At 40.4% G+C, this 15,715-nt stretch overlaps 1 protein-coding gene across 5 annotated transcripts in view; it reads right to left on the minus strand.

Annotated features, from left to right (window-relative positions):
* Positions 1-15,715, minus strand: part of LOC145528333 (cytoplasmic dynein 1 intermediate chain 1-like) — a 130,382-nt gene that overhangs the window by 46,130 nt on the left and 68,537 nt on the right. Inside the window, exon 1 of one of the 5 annotated variants that reach the window (XR_014070298.1) lies at positions 11,891-12,073. The exons of 3 other annotated variants lie outside the window; for them this stretch is intronic. The gene's annotated coding sequence lies outside the window, so the exon portion shown is untranslated. Of the gene's footprint in view, positions 1-11,435; positions 12,074-15,715 lie in introns of those variants that run through there. One more of the 5 variants, XR_014070297.1, reaches the window with a different exon arrangement.

Consider the following 15,715-nt stretch of genomic DNA (forward strand, 5'->3'; position numbering starts at 1 on the left):
ATTTTTTAATCTTAATGGTGAGGATGATCCTAGTGGTGATGGTACCAGAAATTTCAAATAAAGTGAGTTTGGAAAAGACTCTCATCAATGATCAGTGATTATAATTGTCTCTTTTCTGCTTTCAATTGGAAACTAACAAATGGAAGCACTGAGAAATAAAGAACCCTTCCCCAACCCAAATGAATAGGAAATAGGCAATCTCCCGGAAAAAGAATTCAGAGGAATTAAAGTAAAGATGATCCAAAATCTTGGAAAGAAAATGGAGGCACAGATAGAGAAGATGCAAGGAATGTTTGACAAGGAGTTTGAAGAATTAAAGAATAAACAATCAACAATGCAATAACTGAAATAAAAAATACACTGAAGAAATCATAGTTGAAAAGGACACATGTACCCGAGTGTTCATTGCAGGACTATTTGCAACAGCTAGGACATGGAAGGAACCTAAACCTCCATCAACAGAGGAGTGGATAAAGAAGTTGTGATACATGTATACCATGGAATATTATTCAGCCATAAAGAAGGAATGCATTTGTGTCAGTGCTAATGAAGTGGATTGGAGAAGGAAATGGCAGCCCACTCCAGTATTCTTGCCTGGAGAATCCTAGGGACGGCAGAGCCTGGTGAGCTGCCGTCCATGGGGTCGCACAGAGTCGGACACGACTGAAGCGACTTAGCAGTAGCAGCAATGAAGTGGATGAACCTAGAGCCTATTATACTGAGTAAAGTAAGTCAGAAAGAGAAAAACAAACACTGTATATTAACACATATATAGAGAATCTAGAAAGATGATACTGAAGAACCTATTTGCAGGTCAGCAATGAAGACAAAGACATACAGAACAGACTTAGGAACAAAGGGGCATGGGAAAGGAAAGAGTGGAATGAATGGAGAGAGTAGTGTGGAAACATACATACTATTATATGTAAAATAGACAGCCAGTGGGAATCTGCTGTATGACTCAGGAAACTCAAACCAGGGCTCTATGACAGCCTAGAGGAGTGGGATGGGGTGAGGGGTGGGAGGGAGGTTTTTAAGCAGAAGGGTACATATGTTTACCTATGGCTGATTCATGTTGATGTACGGCAGAAACAACACAATATTGTAAAGCAATTACCCTTCAACTAAACATAAGTAAATTAAGAAAAAAAATTCACTGGAGGAAACCAACAGTAGAGTACCTGAGGCAAAAGAATGCATAAGTGAGCTGGAAGACAGAATGGCGGGAATAACTGAAACAGAGCACAATAAACAAAAAAGAATAAAAAATAATGAGGACACTCTCCGAGCCCTACAGGACAGCAGTAAACATAACAGCATTCGAGTCATAAGGGTCCCAGAAGAGAAAGGCAAAAGGAAAGGCCATGAGAAAATATTTGAGGAGATTATAGTTGAAAACTTCCCTAAAATGGGCAGGGAAATAGCCACCCAAGTCCACAAAGCCCAGGAGTCCCATACAGGATAAAACCAAGGATAAACATGCCAAGACACATATCAAACTAAGAAACATTAAATACAAAGAAAAATATTAAAAGCAGCAAGGGAAAAGCAACAAATAACATACAAGGGAATACAAGCCCAAAAGGCTACCAGCTGATCTTTCAACAGAAACTCTCCAGGCTAGAAGGGAATGGCAGAACATACTTAAAGTGATGAAAGGGGAAGATTGCTTTTTCCATCAAGGATTTCATTTAGATTCAAAGGAAAAATCAAAATCTTTACAGACAAGCAAAAGCTAACAGAATTCAGCACCACCAAACCAGCTCTTCAACAAATGCTAAAGGAACTTCTCTACACAGGAATCACACAAAAAAAGAGGCCTACAAAAACAAATCCAAAATGATAAAGTAAGTGGTAACAGTATCATACATACCAATAATCACCTTAAATGTAAAGGGCTAAATGCTTCAACCAAAAGACACAGATTGGCTGAATGTATACAAAAACAAGACCCCTATATATGCTGTTAACAAGAAACCCACCTGAGACCTAGGGATGTATACAGACTGAAAGTGAGGGGCTGGAAAAAGACATTCAATGCAAATGGAAATCAAAAGAAAGAGGAGTAGCAATACTCATCTCAGGTAAAAGACTTTAAAGACCATTCCAAGACACAAAGAAGGACACTACATAATGATCAAGAGATCAATCCAAGAAGATATAACCATTATAAATATAAATGCACCCAACGTAGGAGCATCTCAATATGCTAACAACTATGAAAGGGGAAATCGACAGTAACACAATAACAGGGGAACTTTAACACCCCACTCACACCAATGGACAGATTATCCAGACAGAAAATTAATAAGGAAACACAGGCTTTAAATGATACACTGGACTAGTTGGACCTAATCGATATCTAGACTATTTTATCCAAAAACAATAGATTCCACTTTTTTCTCAAGTGCACATGGAACATTCTCCAGGATAGATCAGATACTGGGCCACAAATCAAGCCATGGTAAATTTTTAAAAACTGAAATCATTTCCAGCATCTTCCCTGACCACAACACTGTATGATTAGACATCAACTACAGGAAAAAAAAAAAAAAAAACACTATAAAAAAAACACATACACATGGAAGTAAACAACATGCTTCTGAATAACCAACAGACCACTGAAGAAATCAAAAAGGAAATCAAAATATGCATTGAAACAATTAACAATGAAAACATAACAATGCAAAACCTATGGGATGCAGTAAAAGCAATGCTATGAGAGAAGGTTATAGCAATATAAACCTATCTCAAGAAAACAAGAAACACTACCAAATAAACAATCTAATCTTACACCTAAAGCACTTAGAAAACAAACAAAAAAACAACCCAAAGTTAGTATAAGGAAAGAAATCATAGAGATCAAAGCAGAAATAAATGAAAAAGAAATGGAGACAATAGCAAAGATCAATAAAACTAAAAGCTGGTGCTTTGAGAAGATAAACAAAATTAACAAATTGTTAGCTAGACTCATCAAGAAAAAAAGGGGGGAAAAAAGGAAGAAGATGCAAATCAATAAAATGGAGAAAGGAGAAGTTAGAGAAAGTAGAAATGTAAAAGGAGAAGTTATAACAGACAACACAGAAATACAAAGGATCAATAAGATACTATGAGCAACTATACTCCAATAAAATAGACAACCTGGAAAGAAAGAGACAAATTTTTACAAAAGTTTTACCTTCAAAACTGAATCAGTAAGAAATAGAAAATAGGAACAGACCAGTCACAAACATGAAAATGGAAACTGTAATAAAAAAATCTTCCAACAAACAGCAGCCCAGGGCCAGATGGCTTCATAGGTGAATTCTACTGAAAGTTTAGAGAAGAGCTAGCACCTATCCCGCTCAAACTCTTCCAGAAAATTTCAGAGGAAGGAAAACTCCCAAACTCAATCTATGATACCAAAACCAGACAAATATACCACAGAAAAAGAAAGTTATAGGCCCGTATCACTGAACATAGATGCAAAAATCCTCAACAAAATTCTAGCAAACAGAATCCAACAACACATTGAAAGGATCATACATCATGATCAAGTGGGGTTTATCCCAGGGATGCAAGGATTCTTCAATATATGCAAATCAATCAATGTGATACACCATATTAACACATTGAAAGATAAAAACCATATGATCATCTCAATAGATGCAGAGAAAGCTTTTGACAAACTTTAACACCCATTTATGATTTAAAAAAAAACTCTCCAGAAGGTAGGCATAGAAGGAATATACCTCAACAAAACAATAGCCATATATGGTAAATCCACAGCAAACATTATTCTCAATGGTGAAAGCCCTCTTTTCACGTCTCTGCTGTTAAAATGAGGCCATCAATATTAGGATATTTTGATAAATTGTGCTTTTTTTTTTAGTTACTCATGAAATGAAAATGAAACACAGCAAGCATTTTCTCTAAAATCAGGAACAAGACAATGGTGCCCACTCTCACCACTAGTATTCAACATAGTTTTGGAAGTCCTAGCCACAGAAAAAGAAATAAAATGAATCAATATTGTTAAAGAAGAAGTAAAACTCTCACTGTTCATAGATGATGTAATGCTTTACATGGAAAACCCTATAGATACCACCAGAAAATTACTAGCACTGATCAATGAATATAGTAAAGTCGCATATAAAATTAATACACAGAAACTCTTTGCATTCCTATACACTAACAATGAACACTCAGAAAAAGAAATTAAGGAAACAATCCCATCACCATTGCAACAAAAAGAATAAAATTCTTAGGAGTAGACTTCCAGTTCAAGATGGTGGAGTAGAAGGACTTGCACTCTCCTCCTGCAAGAGCACCAAAATCACAACTAGCTGTTGAACAACCATCCACAGGAAGACACTGGAACCTACCAAAAAAAAAGATACCCCACATCCAAAGACAAAGAGGAAGCCACAGCAGGACGGTAGGAAGGGCACAATCACAATAAAATCAAGGCCTATACCCGCAGGGTGGGTGAATCACAACCTGGGGAATAATAATACCAAAGAAGTTCTCCCACTGTTGGGAAGGTTCTGAACCCCAGGTCAGGCTTCCCAGCCTAATGATCGGACAAAGGGACTGGGAATCCCCAGGGAATCTGACCTTGAAGGCCAGCAGGATTTGATTACATGACTTCCACAGGACTGGGGAAAACAGACACTCCAGTCTTGGAGGGCAAAAATAAAACTTGCACACACCAAGACTCAGAGGAAAGAAGCAGCGACCCCACAGGCTGTTCAGTTGATCAGACGTGTCCAACTCTGCGACCCTATAGACTGCAGCACGCCAGGCTTCCCTGCCCTTCACCATTTCCCGGAGCGCACTCAAACTCATGTCCATTGAGTCGGTGATGCCATCATGGTTATGTGGGTCATTAAGATTTTTTCTTGTATAGTTCAGACCCCACAGGAGACTGAACCAAAACTACCTGCTAGTGTTGGAGGGTCTCCTGTGGAGGTGTGGGTTAGCAAGGGCTCACAACAGGGATGGGACACCAGTCTTGGAAGATCCCCCTTGGTGTAAACCCTCTTGTAGACTGCTACTAACCCAACCACAGAGCTCACAGACCTGAGGCTAGGTCCCTGAGGACCAAAAAACTACCACAGAGGGAGCATAACCCCATCCATCATCAGATAATTGGGTTAAAACTTTACTGAGACCCTGTTCACCAGAGCAAGACCCAGTTTTTCTCACCATCAGTGCCTCCCACCAGGAAGCTCACACAAGCCTCTTAACATCCTCTATCAGAGAGTAGACAGAAGAAGCAAGAACCACAGTCCCACAGCAACTAATACAAAAACCACATTACAGAAAGGTAATCATAATGATGAAATTAAAAGACCCTTACTCCTTGGAAGGAAAGTTATGACCAACCTAGATAGCATATTAAAAAGCAGAGACATTACTTTGCCAACAAAGGTCCATCTAGTCAAGGCTACGGTTTTTCCAGTGGTCATGTATGGATGTGAGAGTTGAACTATAAAGAAAGCTGAGCACCGAAGAATTGATGCTTTTGTACTGTGGTGTTGGAGAAGACTCTTGAGAGTCCCTTGGACTGCAAGGAGATCAGTCGTGGGTGTTCATTGGAAGGACTGATGTTGAAGCTGAAACTCCAATACTTTGGCCACCTGATGCGAAGAGCTGATTCACTGGAAAAGACCCTGATGCTGGGAAAGATTGAGGGCAGGAGGAGAAGGGGACGAGAAAGGATGAGATGGCTGGATGGCATCATCGACTCGATGGACATGGGTTTGGGTGGACTCAGGGAGTTGGTGACGGACAGGGAGGCCTGGCGTGCTGCGGTTCATGAGGTCGCAAAGAGTCGGACATGACTGAGCGACTGAACTGAACTGAATCTAATGAAAAAGCAGAAAGTTATGTCCCAGATGACGGGACAAGATAAAACGCCAGAAAAACAGTTAAATGAAATGGAGATAGGCAACCTTTCAGAAAAAAAATTCAGAATAACGATAGTGAAGATGATTCAGGACCTCAGAAAAAGAGTGGACGCAAAGGTTGAGAAGATGCAAGAAAAGTTCACCAAAGACCTCGAAGAACTAAAGAACAAACAAACCAAGGTGAATAATACACTAGAAAGAATCAGCAGCAGAATAACTGAGGCAGAAGAATGGATAAATAACCTGGAGGACAGAATGGTAGAAATCACTGCCACAGAACAGAATATAAAGAATGAAAAGAAATGAGGAAAAGTCTAAGAGACCTCTGGGACATTAAACTCACCAACATTCACATTATAGGGGTCCTAGAAGGAGAAGAGAGAAAGGACCTGATAAAATATTTGAAGAGATAACAGCTGAAAACTTCCTTAACATGGAAAAGAAAATAGTCATCCAACTCCAGCAAGCACAGAGAGTTCCAGGCAGGATAAACCCAAGGAGGAACACATCGAGACACATAGTAATCAAACTGACAAAAATTAAAGACAGAGATAACATATTAAAAGCAACAAGGGAAAAACCACACATAACATACAAGGGAACTCCCATCAGGCTATCAGCTGGTTTCTCAACAGAAACTCTACAAGCCAGAAGGGAAAGGCATGATATATTTAAAGCTATGAAAGGGAAGAGCCTACAGCCAAGCATATTCTACCCAGTAAGACCCTCCTTCAGATTTGATGGAGGAATAAAAAGTTGTCCAGACAAGCAAAAGTTAAGAGAATTCAGCACCACCAAATCAGCCTTACAACAAATGCTAAAGGAACTTCTCTAGGCAGGAAACCAGAGAAGGAAAACACCTACCTACAGAAAATAAACCCAAAACAATTAAGAAAAATGTAAATGGATTAAATGCACCAACCAAAAAACAGACCAGCTGAGCAAATGAAAACATGTGCATATATGCACTTTCACTTACCACATCACTCTGCTTGACCCCCCAAATTTTATGTAATTATTTTATATTGTTAGGTTAAACATGTTCCCATTATGCTGTGCAATTGTAATTATTATTTGTTTTTTATCTGGCTATTGATTGTGAAAACTGATAAACATCTTTTACTATTGTGATTATGTAACTACTACGTACTTAATACCACTGTATCATGATTGGTGAACAGAAAAATAACAGAATTCTGTATCACCAAAACTACCATTTAATAGAAAAACTTGTAATCACTTTTTAAAATCCATATGCATATCAGAATTATCTTGGGATTTTTTGAAAAATACAAATGCCCATATACTGCTTTTTTTTCAGCAGAGTTCCAGATATGTTTCTAATGAGCAGCCATGTTTAAAAGCCACTGGACTATATCAGGGTCTTTTACTTTTATCTAATTTGGTTTACTTTTTCTATTTCATATTCAGTGCTCCCATTTCATTTACTCTGTTTTCCCATTTTTCCATCTCTTCTTTTTGATGTTCTTTCTCAAGACTTTATCAAGCAGAGTAGAAAAGCTCTTGTATACATATAAATAATATGTATAATATATATATTTAGAAAATTTATGAACTTTTGCCTAACTAAAAAATTTATGACATTTTGATTCTACTTGTTTGACTCACTATGAATAGAATGCTATATTTCTAATTAAAAAAATAGATATGTAACAAGGAACAAAAGTTAACTGTATAGCACAGGGAACTGTGGTCAATATTTTGCAATAACCTATAATGGAAATTTCAAAACCAATATATGTGTACCGGCATAAATGAATTACAAAAAAAAGAATTGCACATTTTCAAATTTAGTCATGCTTATCTTTTTGCTAGTTTTTCTAAATGCCCTATGGACACCTAATAACAATGTATGAGATACAAAATTTGAAATTTATTTGTGTAGGATATAAGATTAATATAAATAGAAATCATTATATTTAAATTATTAATGACATCATCAAGATGCTTCTATTCTTACTTTTTTCTGTACTTGATAAAATATTCTCAGCAAAATGATAATATGTATGTCTATGATTGTATATTTTTTTCTTTTCCTTTATATTTCTTCTGATTTTTGCTTTGTGTATCCTTGTTTCTTTGTTGTTAGCTGTCTGATGGTTTATGATGTCTACCTTATTTGTGAATTGTTCCTTTTATCATTACAAATATTCATCTTTGTTTCATTTTAAAATTAATTAATTAAAAAAATACTAAAGACCTGTATGCAGAAAACTCTGAGACACTGATGAAAGAAATCAAAGACAAAACAAACAAATGGAGAGATATACCATGTTGTTGGGTTGAAGAATAAATACTCTGAAAATGACTATCCTACCCAAAGCAATCTATAGATTCAATGCAATCCCTATCAAAGTACCCATGGTATTTTTTCACAGAACTAGAGCAAATAATATCACAATCTGCATGGAAACACAAAAGACCCTGAATAGCCAAAGCAATCTTGAGACAGAAGAATGGAGCTGGAGAAATTAACCTTTCTAACTTCAGACTTCACTACAAAGCTCCAGTCATCAAGACAGTATGGTACTGGCACAAAAATAGAAATACAGCCCAATGGAATAAAATAGAAAGCCTGGAGATAAATCCACCCACCTATAGGCACCTTATCTTTGACAAGAACACAAAAATATACAATAGAGAAAAGACAGTCTCCTCAGTGAGAGGTGCTGGGAAAACTGGGCAGTGTGAAAGAATGAAATTAGAATATTTCCTAACACCATAAACACCAAACAAAAATAAACAAAGTAAACAAAAATAAATGCCAAATGTATTAAAGACCTAAATGTAAGACCAGAAACTATAAGACTCTTGGAGGAAAACATAGATACAACACTCTTTGACATAAACCATAGCAAGATCCTCTATGACCCACCTTCTAGAGTAATGGAAATAAAAACAAAAATAAACAAATGGAACCTAATTAAACTTAAAAGCTTTTGCACAACGAATGAAACTATAAGCAAGGCGAAAGACAACCCTCAGAATTGGAGAAAATAACAGCAAATGAAACAACTGACAAAGAACTGACCTCCAAACTATACAAGTAGCACATGAAGCTCAATACTAGAAAAACAAATAACCCAATCAAAATGTGGACAGAAGACGTAAACAGACATTTATCCAAAGATATATACAGATGGCTAATCAACACATGAAAAGATGCTCAACATTGCTCATTACTAGAGAAATGCAAATCCAAACTCAATGAGGTACCATCTCAAACTGGTCAGAATGGTCATCATCAAAAAGTCCACAAACAATAAATGCTAGAGAGGGTGTGGAAAAAGGGGAACACTCTTGCCCTCTTAGTGGGAATGCAGACTGATACAACCACTATGGAGAACAGTATGGAGATTCCTTAAAAAACTAGGAATAAAACTACCATATGACCCAGCTATCCCACTACTGGACATATATTCTGAGGAGACCATAGCTGAAAAAGATACGTACCTCTGTGTTCATTGCAGCACTATTTACAATAGCTAGGACATGGAAGCATGTCCTATAGCATGTCCAATAGCTAGGACATGTCAACCAACAGATGAATGGATAAAGAAGTTGTGATACAAATATACAACAGAATATTACTCAGCTATAAAAATGAATGCATTTGAGTCGGTTCTAATGAGGTGGACGAACCTAAAGCCTATCATACAAAGTGAAGTAAATCAGAAAGAAAAAGACAAATATTGTATATTAACACACATATAGGAATCTAGAGAGATGGTACTGATGAACCTATTTGCAGGGCAGCAGTGCAAACGCAGACAGAGAGAATAGACTTGTGGACACAGTTGGGGAAGGAGAGGGTGGGAAGAATTGAGAGAGTAGCATTGTACATACGTAAAATAGATAGCCAGTGGAATTCGCTGTATGACACAGGGAACCCAATCTGTGACACCTAGAGGGGTGGGATGGAGAGGGAGGTTTTTAAGAGGGAGGGGACATATGTATACCTATGGAGGATTCGTGTTGATGTATGGCAGAAACCGTTGCAGTATTGTAAAGTAATCATCCTCCAATTTAAAATAAAAGACTGTAAAAAAAAAAATGACAGCTATGGAGTTTCTTCCACTTACTGATTTTTGGATCTATTCCAAACTACTTTCCATCAACCCCTGGGAGAACAGGAAAGCTCAAGAGCCCACCTCATAAAAGCTTCGGAAAGTACCCATTAGAGTAAATGAATGGAACTTTACACACAGTGAAATGGCTTAAACAGTGGCACCAAATGCAGTGTCAGCACTGAACTCCATAGGCTTTCCTGAGGGGCTTGCCAGTCAGCCCCACTAAATCTCCCGGCACAAGGAGCAAGGCTTGGGGACTTGAGTTATGCAGCTTCCTGGGGATAATGCAGGTCATTGCAAAAGGAATTTTGATGCTCTCAGTTTAAGAAAATAAGAGTCAGAGCTACCTGCTGCTAATTAATACTCATTTCACACACATAAAAAGCTGGTCTCTCATTTACAACTAGCAAGGGGTTAAAAGCAGATAAATCAAACCCACCTATATGTCTCCTCCCAGTATGATTGTCAACCAACTCTCCCACCCACCAGCCAACCACAGCTCAACTCTACCCTGGCTTAGGAACACTTACAGTGGTCCTGCCAGAGCTCCATCCAGGCCGGGTCAGTAGATACTTTCATGATGCCTGCCTAGTTTGCCCCCTACCGAGTCCATGTTCTGAATTTGTTTTCCTGACATCCCCTCAAACCTATCTGCATTGCCTGATCCATCTTCCTCTCCTCTGCATCTTAGCAGTTTTCTCCTGCGGTTTTCCAGCTTTACTATCACTGAGTACAACCCCCCTTCAAATCTTTTCTTTCTTTTCTCATCCTCCAATTACCCCTACCTGACAACAAAAATCTCAATGTTCAAATCAGCTACTCTGAACTCTATACCCCATTCCCAACCCCGAGAATTTTTTTCAAATTTCCACTCTCCTGATTTCCTTCTTTTCCCTGGTTCACCCTTTATCCCCTTGTTTCACTATGATTCATCTCCATCCATCCTCCCAGATGTCTCAATTCTCACAACTTGTGTTTCAGCCCATCTTGGAGTTCAGTAAACTCCCATCCTTACCATCCAAGTAAACGAATCAATAGAAGAGCTTAAAACTGTGCCTGGCAAGTAATGAACACCAAAGAAAAATTATTTCTTCTCCTCCTTCTCTTTTTCTATTATTATTAGTATTTCTATTTTTTTACCCTGCGAACTCTTTCCCCATCACTACTAATTCCACCCTAATTCAATAACTAAAACCATCACTCAAAATTCACTGCAAATGATCTACATCTTAAAAAAAAAAGGGCGGGGGGGAAAGGGACGGAATTCCCTGGTAGTCCCGCGGTTAGGACTGAGTGCTTTCACTGCCAGAGGCCAGGGTTCAATCCCTGGTTGGGGAACAGAAGATCCCACAAGCTGCGCTGCATGGCCAAAATTAAAAATTAAAAACTTTAACAAAAAACACGCTCATAGCCAGAGAACAGATTTACTTAATGCCTTGCTGGAAGTACATACCCTTCGACTTGGCGGGTAACAACAGCATCTACCAGCTTTGCAGACAACTGAAAATACTCAAACAGCATCCATTCCCCTTCCTCTGCGAGTTAGCTGGTGGCTGGAAAGGGTGCGGCCAGGAACGCCCCTCCCAGCGCAGAAGGTGGGCGCCCAGGTGATGCCACTATGACTCTCTCTCTCCTCTGCGCTCGCCTCCTGGCTCAGCTGGGAGATCTGCAGCAGGGAGCTGCCTCAGGGAAGCTTTGGCCGCTTTCGGGCGTCGCGGAGCACGCAGGAGTTCGGGGAGGGGGCCGAGGCCAAGGTCTGGATGGGGCTGCCGCAGGCATACTACGGCCTGCAGCTCCGAAAGCCAAGGACCCCGGCGCGGGAGGGTGGAGGAGGCGAGCGGAGGCGGCGGCCCGGGGAGTGCAACCGCCTCGCAGGTACCTAGATGCGGGACCTCCCCTCGCGTTTACCTGGACTCGAGCTGCGGCGGCGGCGCTAGGTTTATGCTGCGCCAGCCAACGGCTCGGGCTTCTCGAAATCTGCACGTCGACCCTCTCCAAAGCCAGATGCCGCAGGCTCCAGGGCACTCAAACTGGGGCTCGCCGCGCCTGGGCCAGCTCCTCTTATATCCCGTACTCCGCCCTGGCCACGCCCACTACACCCCCACCACGCTCCAGTCACGCCCTCTACGCCTCGCGCTCCGCCCCAACCACGCCCCCCACGCCCCGGGCTTCTCCCGCACCGGGGCGGCCCCCATACTCGACCTGGGCGTCCAGCATACTCGACCTGGGCTCCTAGGAAGCAGATGGCGCAGAGGACTAAGCACCCTTGTGCCATCGACAGGACTCACCTAAGTGGCTGCAAAGTAAGGGAGTTTTTGGGAGTTTTTGGGAGTTCCTGTCAACGTGCCAACAAGGAACAATTTTCACTCCCTAACAACTACTTTAGGTTAGTTAAATAGAAATAGAAAAAGCGCAGATCCAGCTGCCACACACACAGACTTAAAGATTTACCCTTAGTTTTGACCAGAGGAAAAAATACATATTCAGCTTGCCTCCACGACATTGCTTCTTTGAGTCCTAGCTTTTAAAAGCCTGGGTAACAAAACACCCTGCATATGCTAAGTGAAATTAGTCAGTTTGACAAGGACAAATACTGCATGACATCACTTGAACATGGAATCTAAAAAATATGAGGAGCTACTGAATATAACAAAAGAGAAGCAGACTCACAGATCTAGAGAATAAATTAGTGGTTACCAGTGGGAAGAGGGGGGCGCATTATAGGGTAGGAGATTAAGAGGTAAAAACTATTATGTGTAAAATAAGCTACAAGAACACGGAGAATAGCCAATATTTTATAACTATAAATGGAGTATACCTTTAAACATTGTGAATCTCGATATTGCACACCTGTAACATATAATGTGTAACCAAGCAAAACCAAATGCTGCCTTCCCAGGACAGACCCCCTCACCCATATCCTCTGCTTTAACTCCTCTGATAAGTACCTAGATAGTAGCAGCTGATATACATTTCCTGAGTTGTTTTACCGATGCTAAAACCCCCAGGTGGAAGTAACTAGTTCACTACTCCATGACCAGAGTACATAGCCTCCAGGTCTACTGGAGCCTAATATTGTTCAGCTTAGTCAAGTCAATATTGTTCAGCTTAGTCAAGTCTGACTACCTGTGACCCCTTGAACTGCAGCATACCGGGCTTCCGGGTCCTTCACTATATCCCAGAGTTTGCTCAGACTCATGTCCATTGAGTCCATGATGCCTAAGGACAATGCCTAACTCTAAGGTTAACTCCTGTGACGCGCCCTGTTACCTCGCCATTAACCAGTCGGAGAATTATGCATGGGCTGGTCATGTACCCTTTAGCTTACCTCCCTCACCTTGCCCATTGGCGATTGCAGGCTTTTTAAGCAGTAGCTGTCCCAGACTCCTTGTGTGGTGCCTTCCAATAAATGCTGCACTTTCCTTTACCACAGCCAGGTGTTAGTAGTTGGTTTTACTGTGGTAAGGCTCAGTAACAAATGTGTATCAACTACACTTCAATTTACAAAAGAAAAAAGATTAATAAAAATCTGGGTAACCATTCTTGGACTCCCCAAAAGCTGCCATAACAGTTGAGTTTTATGACCCAGAAATGGAGTTTGGGATTCTGAAAAGCAGATATGGCCACATTTTTACACAAGCTTTTCACCATGCTTCTTAGATGTCTATGGAGTCACTGTACACATTAGAATGAAAGTAGAGAGCAAGGGCTGTATCTTATTCACTGCAGTATCCCCAATACCTACAACAGTGATGCATAACAGGTGCTCAACAAATATACCTGAATCTATTTAATTGACAAGTACTACAGTACTTTGGCCACCTGATGCGAAGAGCTGGCTCATTTGAAAAGACCCTGATGCTGGGGAAGATTGGAGGCCAGGAGGAGAAGGGGATGACAGAGGATGAGATGGTTAGATGGCATTACTGACTCAATGGACATGGGTTTGGGTGGACTCCGGGAGTGGTGATGGACAGGGAGGCCTGGCGTGTTGCAGTTCATGGGGTCGCAAAGAGTCGGACATGACTGAACGACTGAACTGAACAGTATTTTCAGGACTTCTCTGGTGGCTCAGCTAGTAAAGAATCCTCCTGCAATGCAGGAGACCTGGGTTAGATCCCTGCGTTGAGAAGATCCCGTGGAGAAGGTAACTGCTACCCACTCCAGTATTCTGGCCTGGAGAATTCCATGGACTGTATAGTCCACGGGGTTGCCAACAGTCGGACATGACTGAGCGACTTTCACTTCACAGTATTTTCAAAATAAACATAGATCTTATTGTAAATACAATATCAGGTCTACCTATAAAATGGCTTTCTTTGTGCCAATTTTGCCTTGCTGGCAAATTATTGTAAGCATGAGTAAGACTAAAAAAGAGAGAGTTAAAATGTCTTTAGTTAGAAGGAATTAAAGGCATTCCAGAAGAAAAGTTCTATGAAACAAACACTTGCCACTGCCATGTATTAGATACTTAATGTTAAAGTCTACATGTATTTTCCTGAGTATCAGATACAATGCTATGCCCATAGAAAATGAATCTGAGTCTCAAATAAGTTAACTACCTTGCCCAAATTTCACAGCTACTGAGAGATTTCCCTGAGACTGGAATCCCTGTCCACCTGACTCTACAGTTTATACATTCCCACTTGGTGTTACTGTCTCTACAACGTGAAGGTTGCTGAATGTCCATGACCTGCAAAGCATTGTGCTGGAAATTTTGGATGGTCCAAAACTGAGGACAATGTAATCCCTTTTCAAAAGTAGGGTTAAAATCCAGTTGAAAGTGGAAAAATGGTTGAAGGCAGCATACAATTAAAGGCAAACAAGAAGGAAATGGTCAAAGGAGTGCACTGTGTTAAGAGAACTCAAGTAAGAGCCGTCTGGTGTGAGTGGGGAGATGGTAGGAGGAAATTAGAATTATGAACATGGATAATGTTTGAAATGGATAGGTAAGGTTTTTAACAGTAGTAATGCAGAACAGAGAACATTTTCAGGCATAAACAAAGCTCCAAAGAAGAGAAAGCAATATGTGTACTTAACAAATGATGAGTGAGCTAGCTTTTAGGAGCATAACAGACTCTTAGGGGAGCAGATTTGGGCCTAAAGGGATGCTGAAGAGCAGACAATGGAGTCCCACTATTATAGATATTTGAGCAGAAAATGACACTTGGGAAGAGGCATCCAAGGGTGTCTAAGTGTAGGGGAGTGGAACATGCAAAGGCTGAAGAGACCAATTCACAGCTTTTTGTAAGAATCTAGGCCAGGATTGTTGTTATTGTTGTTTAGTCGCTAAGTTGTGTCCAACTCTTTGTGACCCCATGGACTGTAGCACACCAGGCTCCTCTGTCCATGGAATTCTCCAGGCAAGAATACTGGAGTGGGTTGCCATTTCCTTCCCTAGGGGTATCTTCCCCACCCAGGGATGGAATATGCATCTCCTGCATTGCAGGCAGATTCTTTAACATCTGCGCCACCTCAGAAGCCCCTTAGGTAGTGTAGTAATATCGTGTCTTGTTTTAATCACATAAACGTAAGTAAACTATCCTCCAAAAAAAAGTATAAACATTAACTGAAAAAAAAAACAACAAGGATTAATGAGACACAACTTTTGATGGTTTCTTCTGGTACATGTCACTCTAACTTATAACAGTGAACTAGGAGTAACCCTAAGGCTCTGGTTACTGCAATAACAGGAGTAGGGCATGAAGAAATCCTGCCTCCTTGCGGCCATTT

This window comes from Giraffa tippelskirchi, chromosome 12 (genome assembly GCF_054371585.1).
Source record: "Giraffa tippelskirchi isolate mGirTip1 chromosome 12, T2T-mGirTip1v1.2.pri, whole genome shotgun sequence".
NCBI classification, from domain to species: Eukaryota; Metazoa; Chordata; class Mammalia; order Artiodactyla; family Giraffidae; genus Giraffa; species Giraffa tippelskirchi.